This window comes from Papaver somniferum, chromosome 5 (genome assembly GCF_003573695.1).
Source record: "Papaver somniferum cultivar HN1 chromosome 5, ASM357369v1, whole genome shotgun sequence".
Classification (NCBI taxonomy): domain Eukaryota; kingdom Viridiplantae; phylum Streptophyta; class Magnoliopsida; order Ranunculales; family Papaveraceae; genus Papaver; species Papaver somniferum.
This window is the reverse complement of record NC_039362.1, coordinates 153,364,562-153,383,826: the sequence shown is the minus strand read 5'-3', so window position 1 is coordinate 153,383,826 and position 19,265 is coordinate 153,364,562. Positions and strand designations below refer to the sequence as shown.

The window sequence follows — 19,265 nt, the reverse complement described above, 5'->3', positions numbered from 1 at the left end:
GCAGTCGGAATCTGGTGATATATTTTCCTATCTCCTCGCCTGGGCGCTGGTTGCATTTGCTCAGATCCATAGTTGTAACCTTTCTTTTTGCTGAATAAAACTTTCTGAGGAAGAGAGTAGACATAGTTGACCATGAGATGATGCTTCCCGTCTTTAGGTTGTCATACCAGGCAAACGCTATATCAGTTAGCGACTTTGGGAACTCCCTCAGACATAGCTTCCCGTCAGGTGTTCCCTCGCATTTCCTTGCCCATCGTAAACTTTAAATTTCGGTGAAGTATACTCTTATTGGTATTGATACTCTGTGATTTCCGAGGAGTAAGGGCTAGCCATTGATGCGTGTCGTAACCACAACAAATTAATTAATATTTTTCCACCTAATTAACAAGTAATATAGTGTAGTCAAGTTCGTTCCCACGAGGAGCAAGAGGTTTTAGTTGTTTAGTTGTCACAAAAAGGGGGGATTGGCTTTAGATTTTAAAAACAAAAGAAAGTAAATAAAGCAATTAAAAGTTTAAGTTGAAATCAATAAGAGAGATTATATCAAGGAATCCTTCTTCGTTGCAAAATAATGATTCAAGTTATGTTCTTTTCCACTTTTTATTAGTCACAGATTATCACCAACCGTAGGTAAAGCATCTATCTCAGTGCTAAACCCCTAAATCCCTAGTATCACCGGATACGGAAGTTCTCGACTACCGGATTCTATTCACCAAACCACCTAGTAGTAGCTCACTCAAGATGTAATTTAATTAAACGCATTAAGTTTTATGAATTTATTAGGTTGATATTAGTAGTTAGACTCTTAGCTCAAGGTCTACTTGCTAACGTTGTTTCCACACACAATTGCTCCACGGAATCCCTCCGCAAGGTCTCGTGTTTGCTACTTATGTAAAGAGTCAAGAAACGATTACTTATCCCCTAACTTTCACTAGATTTAGATAAATTAAAAAATCAATTTAGTTGGCCTCCTAAACAATCTATCAATCAACCATGAATGTATAAACATTCCTATTGGTAAAAACAAACGATAATCATGTGAAAAACTTCAAAGTAGATTTAAAAACAAAACTCAAAACATGTTAAGAACTAAGAATTCATCCTCAATCAATAAGAAAATTAGCTAATCATGTTTTTGAAATTCACACAAATAATTAAAGGGAGAATTTTTAAAGTTCACACAAATAATTAAAAAAAGAATTTTGAAAGCAAGCAAAAACACAAGTGTTGTTTGTGTAGAGAGGTGTGTAGAAGTGTGTGGAGAACTTCTCTATTTATAAGCTTCAATATCCTTGCAATCCTCTTAGGAATAGAATCCCTTTCCTTTTGTAGCTCAAATTCCAAATCCTTGTCTTTGTAAAACTCTTCCACCTTCTCCTTCCAAATTCAAGCCCAATTCCTCAAACCCATTTCAATTCTAGGTCTTCACACCCCATGAGAGAAACTCATACAAAAATCCATTATTTTGGTCGCCGGGAAAATCCTGGAATCACCGGAATTCGGCCGGAAAAGTCACTGTCGTCCACCTGAGTATCATTGCCGGTCACCGGAGGAATATATCGTCTGATGCCGTTACAGTTAACGGTCAGACTGGTCAAACCGTTAGTCAAGGGGTCAAAGGGAGATAATGAATCAGCCACTGAGTCAGCTGCCTACCTCGGCTGACTAATCTAACTGGACTAAGTCAATTGAGATGGATAAGCGAATCACTGAGTTAACTCGCCAGTAAAAAAATCTGGCAGAGTTCCGTTTGTTTTCTGGTGTTTCCTGGCCAAATTCAGGCCATTGATTTTAGTCTTCACCTGTGACAATCCTAACATTCATCTACCACAATCAAATCATTCATCTGCTACTTCAGCAATAGCAAGATCCCCTTCTTTTCTTCTCCTTATGTGTTGTCGATTCACTGCAGCTTCAGTTCACATCACTCGAACTCCCCTGTTTCAATTGAAAACACCTATATTTAACTCATTATGCAGCTTCAACACATAACCCATTCTCTGCAGCTTCTTCTTGTCTTCAAACAAATTCAGATCAACAGACATCACACCAAAATCCATCCAAACTCGCCTGCAACTCTTGAATCCATCTGAACTTCTTAGCAGCAACCTAAACTTCAGTTCCGTCTACAACCTATGAAAATCATCAGTACCCAATCTTCAGTTCCATGACCTAATTTTTTTCCTCAATTTCTTGATTCAGTTTAAGTCCTCCCTGTATTGTTCAACAGCAACAATATTCGCCTGATTCGACCGCGGTACAAGCATCGCCATCTTCTCCATTGAATCTCTAAGGAACCCCTTCAACAACATCTGCATCTACTCCAAATCCATTTTACCATTAAACCCATTTTACCGAAATTCAACAGCAGATTCTGTTTACAAACCCTAATTATCAACATCTCTTCCATCCACTGAGTTTGAAGGCAACAATTCCAATTCTTCACTGTAAACTCTAAATCGAGGAAACCCCATCTCAATTTCAGCTTCAATTACTTCTTCAGTTCAATCAAATTTCCATCTACAATATCTTCTCAAAACCTAGATCACCTACAACAGCACCTCCAACCCATGAAACTCACCAGTTCTAACAACTTCGAACCCTAATTCTTCTGTTATTGAACTCCTTTCATAATTCCGCTCGATCTCTCAGTAATGGATATGCCTCCATTTTCATCTCTCTTTTTACTTCATTGATTTCAGGCGATGGAATGATTAGGGATGTAAGAGAATTCTTGTTTTAGAGTTGTAAATGAATTTGGATTTAGACACCCTAACTGATAAGAACCACCCAGCTGGTATTCCCTTTAGCCTCAGCTGGTCTGTGTTTAACGCTCTTTCAAACAGGGTTGCCCCTTAACCTTGACCAGGCTCCCAATAATGACATCCTAAGAAATTTCCTTTTTGCCCTTTCGACTCAATTTGGGCGATTTCTTCTTCTTTTTCTCCGTACGACTCCAGAGTACCTAATAACTCAAAAACATGCGTAAAATACATAATTTACAAGAAAAATAGCAGAGAAAGCATAAAAAATAGATAATAAATAGGATGTATTCTACACCCTATCAAATTCCCCCACACTTATACTTTGCTAGTCCTCGAGCAAATCAAACTAAAACTTACAACTTCAAAGCGTTCCAGCGTCCCAAGCATCCAAAGAGTTATGAGGACATAGAGTTTCTGCATGCTAGTAATAAGAAGTTAGAAATATCAAAGAACATATCTTCATTCTTAAATGTTGAGTGAGAAATAACCACACCATATGAGAGAATGCGTGTTTGAGAAGCGATCAATAAGCATTTCGCCTCGACTTCTGCCTCACCAAAAAGGGTTTTATGAAATTGCACTCAAAAGACGTACTTTTATGGTTCTCACATGTGTGCAGGTAGGAATGAAGAGAGAATTCCTTCAACACGTTGAATGGTGGGAAGGACAACTTCCGAAATATTTTAAAAACCCACATCTTTTAACGTTTTGAAAAACCATTTTTCTGACGATCTCTAAGAAAGGAAATCAACCATTATTATTGAGGATGAGATTACTTACTTACCTTCACATCCGATTGCAAATTATGATAACACCACTCTCACGACATCCAATAGAAACGTCTTCCACTCTTCGTCTTCATCTTCCTGGTCTTCGTCTTCAACTATTGATGATAAACTCTCGAACTTCGTAGATCCCTGACAATTTGTAACTCTTTACCTTAAATCCTTGTCGCTTGAAACTTTCTTAATATATTTTTCCTTCCCCACGGCTTATGAAATAAAAGATAAAAACAAAGATTTCTCTTGCCATCATTTTTTTTTTAATTTTTTTTTTTAATTTACTTTTTTTAGAGACAAGAGAAATAAAATACAAAACAAGGTGAAAATAAGAACAAACCATGGCCGTGGGAAAAGTACTTTACCGCTTGATTCTTCACAACTTGTATCGTCTCGAAATCATAAACTTCAATAATTCTCAACTTTTGATTTTCTTTTCTCTTGTAAATAAGTCTTCAACTTGGATATAAAATTACGCTCCTTACATGTAAGTCTTCATCTTGTATATATAAAAATCCGCTCATTATATGTTGCTTTACTTGGATATGAAATTTACTCTTTTCCTGTTCTGTTGCTTGTAAACCTTGAACGTTTTCAACTTTCCTTGTAGATTTTGATGTCGCTCCCTTGTTGATGATGATGGTGTTTCTATGGACCCGTTGTTGTCGAGACAGAGAATGGTGCTAACTGCAAATCGAACTACAAGAAGGAGGCTTTCATCTATAGATGTCACCCTCATAATTGACAAAATTAGCACTCAAGAGATCAAAAAGTAGTGCTTCTATTGGTGGGAGGTTAGGTATCTCACCATTCTACCCGGAATTAACGTGCGGTGACACACACTCAAAAGAAAGCTCTTTAGTTATTTATAAAGAAATCTGGTCGGTGCCTCGCATGATATAAATAGTGTAGTCTCCACTAATGATTGATCAGCAACTCTAATAATGCATGTCTCCCTGCTTCTAATCTGCATCTCCGGCATGATTAAATCCATTATTTAACACTCTAACAAGCAAGAAATCCGAACGTAGTTCCCTAACACTTCCAAGTTCAGTTATGTCGGTCAGAATTCTCTATGTAAACATACCTAGAAGTATGCTAGTGACTCTAAAATCTCTACAAGTTGGAGATTTTATGCAACAAAAAAATTTATTTTTTACTTTTTTAATTTTTAATTTTTAATTTTAATTTATTTTTTTAAAATAAATGCTTAACCACTCCCCCACACTTAAACCTTACATTGTCCTCAATGTAATTGAATCCTCTTAGTAAAGTCAAGGTGGGAAATCCTAACATGATATGGAACAAGAAAAATAAATAAACGAAACAAAAAGAAAATAAAAAGCAAAAGGATAAGAAATACAAAACCTATGGGTTGCCTCCCATTAAGTGCTTGTTTTAAAGTCGACGGCCCGACTTGGCTCTTGCTTCACATTACTCCTCCAGAGGGAGTGAATCCTCAAATGAAAGTTCCTCCACATTCACATATGCGATGTTCTCGTAGTATGGCTTCAATCTATGGTCGTTGATCTTGGAATCCGAGTTGTCTCTAAGACTAGTAATTTCAACTGCACCATAAGGAAAAACATTAGTAACAACATATGGTCCAATCCAACGGGACCCTAACTTTCCAGGAAATAGTTTAAGGCGAGAATGATATAAAAGGACTTTTTGTCCCACTTTGAAGCTTTTCCTAGAAATCATCTTGTCATGAAAAAGCTTGGTATTTTCCTTGTAAATCCGGGCACTCTCGTAAGCATCATTACGTATCTCCTCTAGCTCATGTAGTTATAACTTTCTTTGCTTCCCCGCTTCATCATACTCCATGTTGCATTTCTTTATCGCCCAATAAGCCTTATGTTCAAGTTCAACCGGAAGATGACAAGCTTTACCATAAACCAACCGATATGGAGACATTCCAATTGGTGTCTTGTACGCCGTTCTATACGCCCAAAGTGCATCATTAAGCTTAAAGATCCAATCTTTCCTTGTAGTATTCACCGTTTTCTCAAGAATGGACTTGATTTCCCGGTTTGAAATTTCCGCTTGTCCACTAGTTTGTGGATGATAAGGCGTACCAATCTTATGTGTAATGTTGTACTTCTTGAGGAGAGCGTGGAAATCCTTCTTGAAATGTGAGCCTCCGTCGCTTATCACCACTCTTGGTGTACCATGCCTAGTGAATATGTTTTCTCTTACAAAATCACAAACAACTTGAGAATCATTAGTTTTGGTGGCTCTAGCTTCCACCCATTTCGAAACATAATCCACCGCAACAAGTATATAAAAATTCCCATTTGAATTGACAAAAGGTCCCTTAAAATCGATTCCCCACACATCAAAAATCTCAACGGTGAGGATTGGTGTGAGTGGCATTTGATTTCGAGCACCTAGATTTCCCGTTCTTTGACATCTATCACACGATTTGCAAAAAACATGCGCATCTTCAAACAAGGTTGGCCAATAAAATCCACTCTCGAGAACTTTGAGAGCGGTACGTTTAGAACAAAAATGGCCACCACAAGCAAGAGTGTGACAAAAAGAGAGAATAGATTGAAATTCGGAATTCGGCACGCACCTTCGTATCATTTGATCCACGCCATATTTCCATAAGTATGGTTCATCCCACACATATTGCTTGGCTATCTTCTTAAGTTTCATATTTTGGAAGTTAGACATTGTATTAGGTAGCTTCCTTGTTACCAAGTAATTCACTATATCCGCGTACCAAGGTGTAGAATTTTCCAAGGAGAAAAGTTCTTCGTCCGGAAAGCGGTCTTGTAATGGAAGTTCTTCTTGAGACATAACAAGTCTACTGAGATGATTCGCAACGGTATTTTCCACACCTTTCTTGTCTCGAATTTCTATGTTGAACTCTTGTAGCAATATGATCCATCGGATTAGCCTTGGCTTAGCTTCTTTCTTCTTTATTAAGTATTTAAGTGCGGCATGATCGGAATATACAATAACCTTTGTGCCCACCAAATATGATCGAAACTTTTCCAATGCAAAAACTATAGCCAATAAATCCTTCTCCGTGGTAAAATAATTGATTTGTGCATCATTAAGGGTCCTCGATGCATAATAGATAACATGGGACAATTTGTCTACTCTTTGACCCAAAACGACTCCAACCGCGTAATCACTAGCATCACACACTAATTCAAATGGAAGATTCCAATCCGGTGATTTGATAATTGGCGCACTTGTCAACATTTCCTTCAATTCGTCAAAGGCATCCTTTCATTCCTTGTTGAAGTCAAAAGGTACCTCCTTTTGTAATAACTTGCACATCGGCATGGAGATTTTGGAGAAATCCTTGATAAACCGCCTATAAAAACCTGCATGGCCAAGAAATGAACGGATTTCCCTCACCGAAGTGGGATATTGTAAGTTTCTTATTAAATCTATCTTTGACTTGTCCACTTCGAGCCCTCGAGAGGACACGATGTGACCAAGTACTATGCCATGGTTTACCATAAAGTGACATTTCTCCCAATTAAGGACAAGGTTTGTGTCTATGCATCTTGTAAGAACTAGTTCAAGGTTGTCTAAACAACTATCAAAAGAATTGCCATAAACACTGAAATCATCCATAAATACCTCGATGATACGCTCCACATAGTCCGAGAATATACTAACCATGCATCTTTGGAAAGTAGCGGTATATTGCAAATACCAAACGACATCCGTCTATATGCAAACGTTCCAAACGGACAAGTAAAAGTGGTCTTCTCTTGGTCCTCCGGTGCAATAACAATTTGGTTGTATCCCGAATAACCGTCCAAGAAATAATAATAAGAATGCCCCGCTAACCGCTCCAACATTTGATCAATGAAAGGTAAAGGAAAGTGATCCTTTCGAGTTGCGGAATTAAGCTTTCGATAATCAATGCACGCTCTCCAACCGGTTTGAACTCTTGTAGGAACAAGTTCATCGTCTTGATTTCTAACAACCGTAACACCGGACTTCTTTGGTACCACTTGTACCGGACTAACCCATTAACTATCGGATATTGGGTAGATCACCCCGACACTTAGCAATTTGAGTATCTCTTTCTTCACAACCTCCATCATGGGAGGATTAAGCCTACGTTGAGCATCACGTACCGGCTTCACGTTCTCTTCCATTATAATTCTATGCATGCACACGGATGGACTAATGCCTTTGATGTCCGCAATTGTCCACCCAATAGCCATTTTGTGCTCTTTCAAAACTCTAAGCAAACGTTCTTCTTGTACCGGTGTGAGGTTCTTTATAATAATCACCGGAAGCTCATCTTCATCTCCCAAGAAAGCATACTTCAAATATTCCGGAAGTGGCTTCAATTCTAGCTTAGGCGCCTTCACAATAGACGGTACAAGTAATTCATCAGTGTCAAGAAGGGATCTATCACTTGAGTGGAGATCTTCATAGAAGTATTGGAGTATCATGACGTCACTGAATTGATGGTGTGGACAGCTTGCCACCAATCTCTTGTATCACTCTCAACATTCATACAATGACTCTCCCACATTTTTCTTCATCCCACAAATCTCCTTGCGAGTTTGAGTAGCTTTTGAGGCAGGAAAATATCTCTCGAGAAAAAGTTTCTTCATCCCATTCCATGTGGTGATACTTCCGGAAGGCAAATAATACAACCATTCCTTAGCATTGCCCGCCAAAGAGAACGGGAAAGCTTTCAACATTGTTCCATCCGCATTAGTCTCCGGTGGAAGCATAGCCATGACTATGGTAGAGAAGTCCATAAGATGTTTGTTTCGATCTTCATTCACCATGCCATAAAACTTTGGTAACTCTCTAATCAACCCCGGATTGATCTCGAAGGTTGAATTAGTTTGGATATGTTGTTGTGTATCCAGCTTATGACAAGCTAGATCCTTGAATGTACGATCAGCCATTTCTTCTTCGTCTGTATCGGAATCTGCAAACTCACTAGATGAAGAAGGAGGAAGCGGAGTGCTAACCGCTCGAAAATTTGATGCGTGTCGTAACCACAACAAATTAATTAATATTTTTCCACCTAATTAACAAGTAATATAGTGTAGTCAAGTTCGTTCCCATGAGGAGCAAGAGGTTTTAGTTGTTTAGTTGTCACAAAAAGGGGGGATTGGTTTTAGATTTTAAAAACAAAATAAAGTAAATAAAGCAATTAAAAGTTTAAGTTGAAATCAATAAGAGAGATTAGATCAAGGAATCCTTCTTCGTTGCAAAACAATGATTCAAGTTATGTTCTTTTCCACTTTTTATTAGTCACAGATTATCACCAACCGTAGGTAAAGCATCTATCTCAGTGCTAAACCCCTAAATCCCTAGTATCACCGAATACGGAAGTTCTCGACTACCTAATTCTATTCACCAAACCACCTAGTAGTAGCTCACTCAAGATGTAATTTAGTTAAACGCATTAAGTTTTATGAATTTATTAGGTTGATATTAGTAGTTAGACTCTTAGCTCAAGGTCTACTTGCTAACGTTGTTTCCACACACAATTGCTCCACGGAATCCCTCCGCAAGGTCTCGTGTTTTCTACTTATGCAAATAGTCAAGAAACGATTACTTATCCCCTAACTTTCACTAGCTTTAGATTAATTAACAAATCAATTTAGTTGGCCTCCTAAATAATCTATCAATCAACCATGAATGTATAAACATTCCTATTGGTAAAAACAAACGATAATCATGTGAAAAACTTCAAAGTAGATTCAAAAACAAAACTCAAAACATGTTAAGAACTAGGAATTCATCCTCAATCAATAAGAAAATTAGCTACTCATGTTTTTGAAATTCACACAAATAATTAAAGGGAGAATTTTTAAAGTTCACATAAATAATTAAAAAAGAATTTTGAAAGCAAGCAAAAACACAAGTGTTGTGTGTGTAGAGAGGTGTGTAGAAGTGTGTGGAGAACTTCTCTATTCATCTTCTCCATTGAATCTCTAAGGAACACCTTCAACAACATCTGCATCTACTCCAAATCCATTTTACCATTAAACCCATTTTACCGAAATTCAACAGCAGATTCTGTTTACAAACCCTAATTATCAACATCTCTTCCATCCACTGAGTTCGAAGGCAACAACTCCAATTCTTCACTGTAAACTCTAAATTGAGGAAAACCCATCTCAATTTCAGCCTCAATTACTTCTTCAGTTCAATCAAATTTCCATCTACAATATCTTCTCAAACCCTAGATCACCTTCAACAGCACCTCCAACCCATGAAACTCACCAGTTCTAACAACTTCGAACCCTAATTCTTCTGTTATTGAACTCCTTTCATAATTCTGCTCGATCTCTCAGTAATGGTTGTGCCTCCAGTTTCTTCTCTCTTTTTACTTCATTGATTTCATACGATGGAATGATTAGGGATGTAAGAGAATTCTTGTTTTAGGGTTGTAAATGAATTTGGATTTAGACACCCCAACTGATAAGAACCACCCAGCTGGTATTCCCCTTAGCCTCAGCTGGTCTGTGTTTAACACTCCTTCAAACAGGGTTGCCCCTTAACCTTGACCAGGCTCCCAATAATAACATCCTAAGAAATTTCCTTTTTGCCCTTTCGGCTCAATTTGGGTGATTTCTTCTTCTTTTTCTCCGTACGACTCCAGAGTACCTAATAACTCAAAAACATGCGTAAAATACATAATTTACAAGAAAAATAGCAGAGAAATCATAAACAATAGATAATAAATAGGATGTATTTTACACCCTATCAGCCATGAAATCGTAATTATCTTGCTTGACAACCCTATAGTTCATATCCAAGTATTTATCCATCGCTTCTTGCATTATAGCTACGGGTTCCTCTTTTTCTTCTGTAACTTCCGCTGCCTCTTTAGTGTTCTTCTCGGCGCTCGCTGCCTTCATAAGTTTTCTCAACTGTTGCTCTCTGCGTATGTGGTCTTCCAACTCCTTCTGCATCTCTTTGAGGGAAGGTTGTACCGATGGTGTTTCCTCGACTTCCTGTTTCTCATCGCGCACGTCGTCTGGATTTATCGCTTGTGTGATGGGCTCTGATACTATCCCTACTCTTTCTCCTTCTGTGTTGAGTTGCAGGATGTTCGGTGGATTCTCTATTGCGCTTGGGTTAGCGCTTCCTACGTGTGTCATGGTTAGCTAGGCACGAGCCTCCAGGTGTGGTCGCCAAATGTTGAGGGGTGAATTTAGGTTTGAGGTTCTACCCGTCCTAGCTAGCCAAATGACCTCACTTTGCAAAGAATAGTAAGAGAGAAAGTTGTCTTTCCATTGTACCTTGTTCTTCTTTATATAGACTTTCCAAAAGCCCCTTCATTTTATGACATCATGCCATGTGTCCTAAACTTCTTTAATTACTACTAATGTCATTCCTTCTCTAATAAATACCCCTTCTTTCCTATTAATTCCTCCGTTTTCCTTTCCTTCTAATAGACACTTTCTTGGTGGACTTGGGCTTTAGTCCCTATTTATGGTGGATTTTTAGCAAGGGCTAAAATCGTAAAATCATGATACTGCATGTTTCTGACCCAGTTTCAGGAACGCATATGACGATTCGTGTTTTACGATCCGTGAGCCGTTTCACGATCTCTGATCGAGTACCTCTCAGATCTACGATGAATATGATTCTCGAAAGGCCCACTTGCTGAGCGTTCGATGCTACACATTTCATTGTGCCTCTCTATGTAGAAGAAAGATTGGGCGATCCTCCATACATAATTATTTGTTTAGAGGGCAAAACGCCTTCAAGACATCGGCGACACTCGTTGTTCCCTGACTACATAGAGAGACTTGCCTCTACATAGAATCATGATTTGGCGGTTCTCCATAAGATTGAGAGCAACAACGCCTTCAGGACGTCGGTGACACTCACTGTTCCCTGACTATGTAGAGAGACCGTGTATAGACCCAGTCGGTTCTCCGTAAGATTGAGAGCAATAACATCTTCAGGACTTCGGCAACACTCGCTGTTTCCTAACTATGCACCTCAGAACGGGTATGACGCTTTAACTGGCTAATATCCCTTCTGCAATAGATTAATTCTACCATGACATTCACCACTGAATTCCTATAAGATAATCTATTTTATCTCATTACTCCGATTTCATGATCGAATCCACGGCTGATCTCATGGAATGGTAATAGATAATCTCATTACTCCGATTTCATGATCGAATCCACGGCTGATCTCATGGGATGGTAATAACTACTTTCATTACTCCGATTCTGCGGTCGAATCCACGATCACATAGAATGGTAATACTTATTTTATTATTATTCCGAATTCATGGTCGAATCCACGGATGATCCTATGGATTGATAATAATAAACTACTCACTTTTATTACTCAATTTTATGAATCATTCTCCGCTGAATTTCATAAATTAGTAATAAATACTCAATAATCGGGCATCTGGACTATTCCTGAGTGAGTCCCATAAAATGGTGCAAGTGTACTCAACCATGATGCACGAACGAGCACCCAAATGCGCGAACGAGCATCCAAAATATGGACAAATGATGAATCCTACACAAAATAGGAGAGAGAAAATAATAACATTAAAATAATAGAGAAGCGTCCATGGGCCGGGCCCACCAGACGACCGACCATGCCTTAGTCGTGGCCGGTCCCATGCTTCCTCCATTATTTTTCCTTATTTTTTTTATTTTCATGAACTCATGAAGATTCCTCCATTCTAGCAACTTTCCTTGTTTGAGCAAAACTCATGGTTTCCCCATATTTTCATGGTTTCATGAGAAATAATAATATAAAATACGAAAAGGAGTCGCAGGACCGAGAAACTTAGCCGGCCGGCCATTCCCTAGACGTGGCCGGTGCCACACCTTGCAATCTCAAATCTTTCATAAATTGTTATTTCTCTCATCTCGTGAAACTTCCCTGTTTCAGCAAAATCATGGTTTCTCCATATTTTCTCAAATATTGCTCAAACCATGAAAAAGTCAAAAGTCAACAGGGTCACATGACCGATTAGGCTACTCACAAAAAATATATTAAAATATTAATATTTTAATATTCACGAAATATTGATCAAACGGGCATACTTGCTCATTCGAACAAAATCGAGGATTTCAGACCGAACTCTTCTGGAAATCCAAGCTATTGCTCAAATACACATCAAAAAATACCGAAACTCTCAGGACTAAGACACGGGCATGCTCCCTTGACCGACCAAGGGCGTATCTAAGGCTTGCAACAAGCCGGTCCCACACGTTTTCCTAATTTTGACCTATTTTGCGCAATTGCTCATATTGGGTGCAAATTCTTTCCAAACAACTTGGGATTTGCTCAATCGACCATCAGCTGGTCCCACACCCTCAAGGGACGGTTTCATGCCTTCTTGGCCGGTCCCTCACTTATCCATAAATTAGGTTTTAACACCTAATTCTCAATCGAGCATTATTTCAATAAATGATGAAACCAGCATTTAATAATCATTCCTTCACCGACCGGTCAACTCAGGACCCTGATGCACGCTCACTCGAGCAATTGGGCATCACATGGACGTCCATAATCCCATGTGGTCGGTCCCTCCTTCTTTCATGACCTATTTTCAGTACTTCATCAATTAATGAGCAATTGATCAAAATTAGGTTTTCGAACAAACGCTCCACAAATCATCATTATGAGCAAGTTCAAACACTAAATAAATTTATGTTGATCCAGCAAACAACACGCATATTAATTATATAATATTCGGTAATCTACCAATATTTTAATTAATATTTTATTGGATTACGTCACCAATAAATAAATAATTCGTCGAATTGAGCAATACTTGCTTAGTTGCTCGAATATTGATCCACTGTCAATATTCAGTAATTTATCAGTAATTCGTCGAATTAAGCAATACTTGCTCAATTGCTCGAATATTGATCCAACTACCAATATTCAGTAATTCGTCGAATTGAGCAATACTTGCTCAATTGCCCAACTATCAATATTCAGTAATTCACAATACTTGCTCAATTGCTCGAATATTGATCCAACCATCGATATCTAGTAATTCTTCGAGCAATACTTGCTCAGTTGCTCAAATTTACAATATTTGAGCAATATCTAGCATGTTCCATTGAGCATTCGATCACTCATGCTCGATTCAAGAAAGCTTAGATTCACTATCTAAATAGTCAACAACTGACTAATAAAATACACGTCTGTCATGCAGACTCCACGATCCATGAGACTTCAATCACGTCACATGGGGGATATCAATTAGGGTTTTGGTCTGGCGGCATACGGCACGTGGATTCATCCACGATGAGAATGTGAGTTAGTCTTGCAACGATTGAAAGAGTTAGCAAAGTAGTGGGTGGACGGTTAACCAAGTATCTGCATGACCTGGAACTGGTTTCACCACGATCTTCCACTTTCCCACTCTTTCACTCAAGAAACCGTCACACTTACAGGGATCAGGGTGTTCATCATTCTTGCAATATAAATAATTCCAAATTGAGGATAACCGATCAGGATCATCATTCGTCAACAACTCGATTAAAACTTATTCACAGAACTCAACTTCAGCAGTTCATCAATTTGCAGAAACCTTCAACACATCCACAATCCTTGATCATCATTGATCCCGCACAATTCTCAGCTTCCCTCCTACAGATCAACCCATCTCCTTCTTTGCGACCGAATTGACTCTGGAACTGCCATTGACTTGGTTTATGCCGGAGTCCTACAGATTGATCTCCTGAATCTAAGCACTCCCTTTGCAGTGTATCGGTGTGAGGTTAAGCAGTTTGCTAGGTTGAGGAGTCTCGACAGCACGCTCGTCTCTTCACTTCCTTAAAAATCCAGCAAATCGTTTTTCCCCATCCACAGATTGGCGATCACAATAGGAGATTAATCTCTCGGTTGCAATCTCACATTTTCACAAAATGGTCGATCTTAGGTCAGGTTCAGTTACAAATCCTAACACAAACAATGCTAGCAACAATGGTGGTGCTCTAGAAACCATTCCTACTTCCAACGATGGTGGTACCACTCCTCCTCAAACCAACGTTGAAAATCATCCTCTCTTCGGCCGGAATCCCGAAGAAGTCTGAGAAAATCCACCTACCATAGCCGATCTCATGAAGGTCCAGGAAGTTCTCGCTAAAAATCAGACTGACATGGCTGCAACACAGAAAGAGTTGTGCAATTATCTCAAAACTCTCACTGACAAGATGTCAGAGAAGATTCAGGAGAAAGGAAAATCCAAGGAAACATCTTCAACTGTTGATCCTGAAGTTGTTGCAGTCCACATAGTTGACGATGATGAAGTCCACAAAGCTTCGGAAATCCCACAACAAAGGAGCCTTCCGGTTTCATCACTCGTGAAGATCTAGAGAGATTCATGGAGGATCGAGGAAAGGGCAAGGCACCATCTGTTCATCGTCATCAACCTACCTATTCCTCTGTTGTACAGAGGATTTCTCTATCGAAGGGCTATACTTCTCCAACGTTCACACTTTATAATGGAACGGGGAACTCCCGAGAGCATGTTTCTCGATTCCTGGAGGCATTAGGAGAACATGAACACAATAATGTCGTCCGACTGAAGGAGTTCTCAAAGTCTCTGACCGGCCGAGCATATACTTGGTACAACAACATCGCACCAAGGAGTATAGCTAATTAGGGAGAAATGGTTAATGCCTTCTACATGAGATACTTTTTCGTTTTAGAGTAGATTACTCTTTCTGACTTAGGGAGAATGGCTCAGAAAAACACGGAACATCCGAACGAATATGTTAAGAGGTTTAGAATTCAATCCTTGGATTGTCATGATCCTAATGTTACTGAATAACAATTGGTGAACTTTTACATCAATGGGATGATCCCTGTCTACTTAGCCTTGCTGGAAAATCTCCGGTTCCAAACTTTCTCAGAACTCCATGAAGCATCTAAGCGATCAGCAACTACTGCTCCAGCCTTACTGGAAAGAACAAAAATTATCAAAACTGAGGAGCCGCGAGACACTCAAAGCAACATCAGACGCCTAGTCAATAAACAATACAATGTTCAACCTTCCATGAATGTTGCTGAAGGAGGAAAAGGGAAATCTGAAGCACAACAACATAAGAATGCTCCTCCAGCGTCCCATCCTACAAAAGCACCAAGGAAGGACAACCAAGCTAGAAATGCACAACCACCGGCTCAGTGTCAACAAAACGACCAAGAAGAGCCAGATTTCCCTTTTCACATTGAAGAGGTGATCTTATCAATTTATTTTACCTAAGACACAAATTAGGTATTTTACCTTTCTTCCCATCTCTTAATTTTACATTATGAAAAATCCCGATTTTATGTAATCTTATCAACCACAATCGTCAACAATCAAAGCATCAAACATAAGTTTGATGGAAGACGCTTGGGAACCCGACACACCCAATTATCAGAAGGAAAAAGATAAAGAGGATACCCTGCATGGGATACATCATAGTCGTATCTGCAAACAAGATGTATTCAGCTGGTCAAAAATAAGCCGCAAAGTGACGCGAAGTGAGTTTCGAACTCTTAACCTCACGGTTCTTTTTTTATATCTTTTATAGTAGGCGTAGGTAGCCAACATCTTAACCACTGATCCATGGCACTTTTTTGGGTTAGGTATTGAACGTATAATATTTTTATTCCTTTTTTTGTCGTAATATGAACCTATAAATCAATTTTTTTTGATTGAATTTCATTGAATGCTGCATATACATCAATGTTTATTTTATATGCTTTTAAAAAAGACGCCATTCCTATATAAACATCCTCATGTTTAGTTTCTAAGGTAAAATAAAAATAACAACAAAATTCTGTTTTACATTCCAATGTACGATTCGATTTTTCAAAACAAAAAAGGAATTACTTCTCGCTTTGCGATTCCAAAATCTCAGGCAAGCCTGGATGAAGAAGCATGAAAAGGTGTCTAGGGTGCAACAAGCTCTTTGCTTAGCGTCATCTTACAATAAAAAAAGTTTAAACATCAAGACATATTATCGAATTATTTAGAATGTGGGAACAAAAGATAATTGTATCCAACCAACCAATTGAACAAAACAATACCCAAAAGAAAACCAAGCTAAAATCGAAACTGAAACTCCTCTCTCTTTTCTTCTCTAGTCGAGTTTCTTTGCAGGGATGGATCCGAGATTTTTCCGTAAAAAGGCAAAGCTAATTTCTCTTTCTACTTATCAACCATTACAACAAAAAATTAAAGAAAAAATTTCAAAGAGAATGTATGCTAAATTTCTTAGCAATTATTTTCAATATTCACATCCAAAGAGTGCAGAATTAAGAAATAAGAAGAAATAGAGAGCTTCACACTACCATTAAACTATTGAAGCACACAATTAAATGATATATTAAAGATACTAACAATCAAGAAATCAATCAGTATTTCCCCTAAGTCACTTCTCATTCAATTTTAGAATTTTAAAGAACTTATATTTCATAGAATTTAAGAAAATATTAATCTTAATCAAAAAATAAATAAATATTTTAATAATCAATCAAGCAACTAACCAAAGTAGTCGAAATTGTTCCTCGGTGCTACTCGGTTGGGAGCTTAGAGCGAGGAGGAATAAGTTCGGACTTGGAAATCGCCAAAACTCAGTCTAATACTCGGAATCTATTTATTAATAATTTATATATTGCTCCTCATAAGTCATGATTTGTACCTAATTAAATTTAAAGTTTTAAACTATCATGCAATTAAATGTGTAATATAGTTATATTGAACGTATTTATCATGTATTTAGAGGTTTTCCTATTTTATAAATCCTATATAAGGGTTAATAAGATTTTATTTTTTGATTTTAGTGCATGCAAAGGCAAATCGGAAAAATCGTTAACTCGTTTTGATAAAAAATCAGTCCAAATCGGCCGCCTTAATCGCTAAAATCGGAAAGGCCTTGGAATCGGAAATCACCTCGGTCATATAGCCTATAGCGATTACTCATCGAGTTATCGGCCTTGGAGAACGATTTTGACTACACTGCTTGGGATTTCAAATATGAGAAAATAATCTTCTTCACAACGTCAATGTCAAATTTCTAACTCAACTATTAAAGTTCCTTTAGTAATTATGAAATTATAATAAATAATTGGAGTAATAAAAATAAGCGAGAAAAAATAAATACCTTCAATCATAATCCCTTGATTAAGCATACTGTGAAGATGATGAAATTGTTATGATGGTATATGTTGCTATTTTGATTTTTTTTCTTTCTTTTGAAGCATATTTTGTTTTGTTTTCCACACTCTATTTTGTTATTCTTTCCGGTAACACAATCCCAAAAACAAAAAGGTAAAATAGTTGTGTGATAACGAGTTACGTGTACTAAAACAACCATAAAAGAGAACGTGTTCAAAATAGAAAAGTTAATTGTTGTGAGATAACAGAACGTACTTACTAAGAACCGATCACGACTCATAACACATGACGATGCCCCACGTAAATCTATCACTTTAACAAGCTAACAACTAATTTGAGGTATTTTATGGGTGGCGAGGTATGATCCCCCCAAAAAAAAAGCCTAAGCAGATCAATCGTTAGTAAATGGAAAATCCAAAATTTTAGGGGAGACGGTAGCCACTCTTGAGTAATACATAGCTCCATCCCTGACGGCACCCCACGTAAATCTAGCACTTTAACAAGCTAACAACAAATTTGAGATATTTTAGGGGTGGCGAGTTATGATTTTTTCCCCTAAAACTAAAAAAAATCAACCGTTGATAAAGGAAAATTCCAAAATTTTAGGGGAGGCGGCAGCCACCTTTGAGTAATACATAGATCCGTCCCTGTCTCACTGTGTACTGATAGATAGTCTCATTTCGATATCTTCAAAATTTTGACTCTATCTTACTTCCATATATAGAGATTCAAAACATTCCTACTAGATTTTTTTGTTTTGTTTGGGGGTCATGGATGCATTGTTGTTCAGATAAAGCTATGATCTTTATTCTTATTGCAATTGGAAAAAAGATTAGAGATTTATTTTTTGCATGTTTGATTTGATGTTGCACTCAGTTATCAAAATCATGAAGAATTTTTTCATATTTTTCCTGTCAATTTTTTATTTGTTTTGTTGGATGTTAGTATAGTCTATGATGTTAAAGGAGGATTGAAGTGATGATTGTTGCATAGTTCATATGAGATTCATCTCTGATTAATTTAAACAAACAGATAAAGCTATGATCTTTATTCTTATTGCAATTGGAAAAAAGATTAGAGATTTAATTTTTGCATGTTTGATTTGATGTTGCACTCAGTTATCAAAATCATGAAGAATTTTTTCATATTTTTCCTGTCAATTTTTTATTTGTTTTCTTGGATGTTAGTGTAGTCTATGATGTTAAAGGAGGATTGAAGTGATGATTGTTGCATAGTTCATATGAGATTCATCTCTGATTAATTTAAACAAAAAATAGTCTTTCGTTTCTATCTGGTTTTGCAGACTCCTAACTCTTAATCAACTGAACTAACGGGCATTCAGTGATATAATGATTCTTTTTTCTTTTGATTTGGTGCACAATTTTGGGATGCCAAATTAAAAATGACCCCTTAGCCACAATCCATCCATATATAATCGTGAGTATGCCCCTAATTTCTGAGAGTATCCCCCAATTGTGCCTTCTTAATCAAATATGAAGTCACGTCCACATCATATATCACGTCCGTTCGTATTGTTCTATGACTCTGCATCCTCTATTCACCTCCATCCCTTAAATAACACGAGATCCCCTTTTATTCTTG

The 19,265-nt window shown here is 37.7% G+C and overlaps 1 non-coding gene across 1 annotated transcript; it reads left to right on the top strand.

Annotated features, from left to right (window-relative positions):
- The first annotated feature begins 18,872 nt into the window (after positions 1-18,872).
- On the top strand, positions 18,873-18,966 carry LOC113284962. Its single transcript, XR_003328485.1, has one exon. It is a non-coding gene; the product is annotated as a small nucleolar RNA snR60/Z15/Z230/Z193/J17 (small nucleolar RNA).
- The last annotated feature ends 299 nt before the right edge of the window (positions 18,967-19,265 follow it).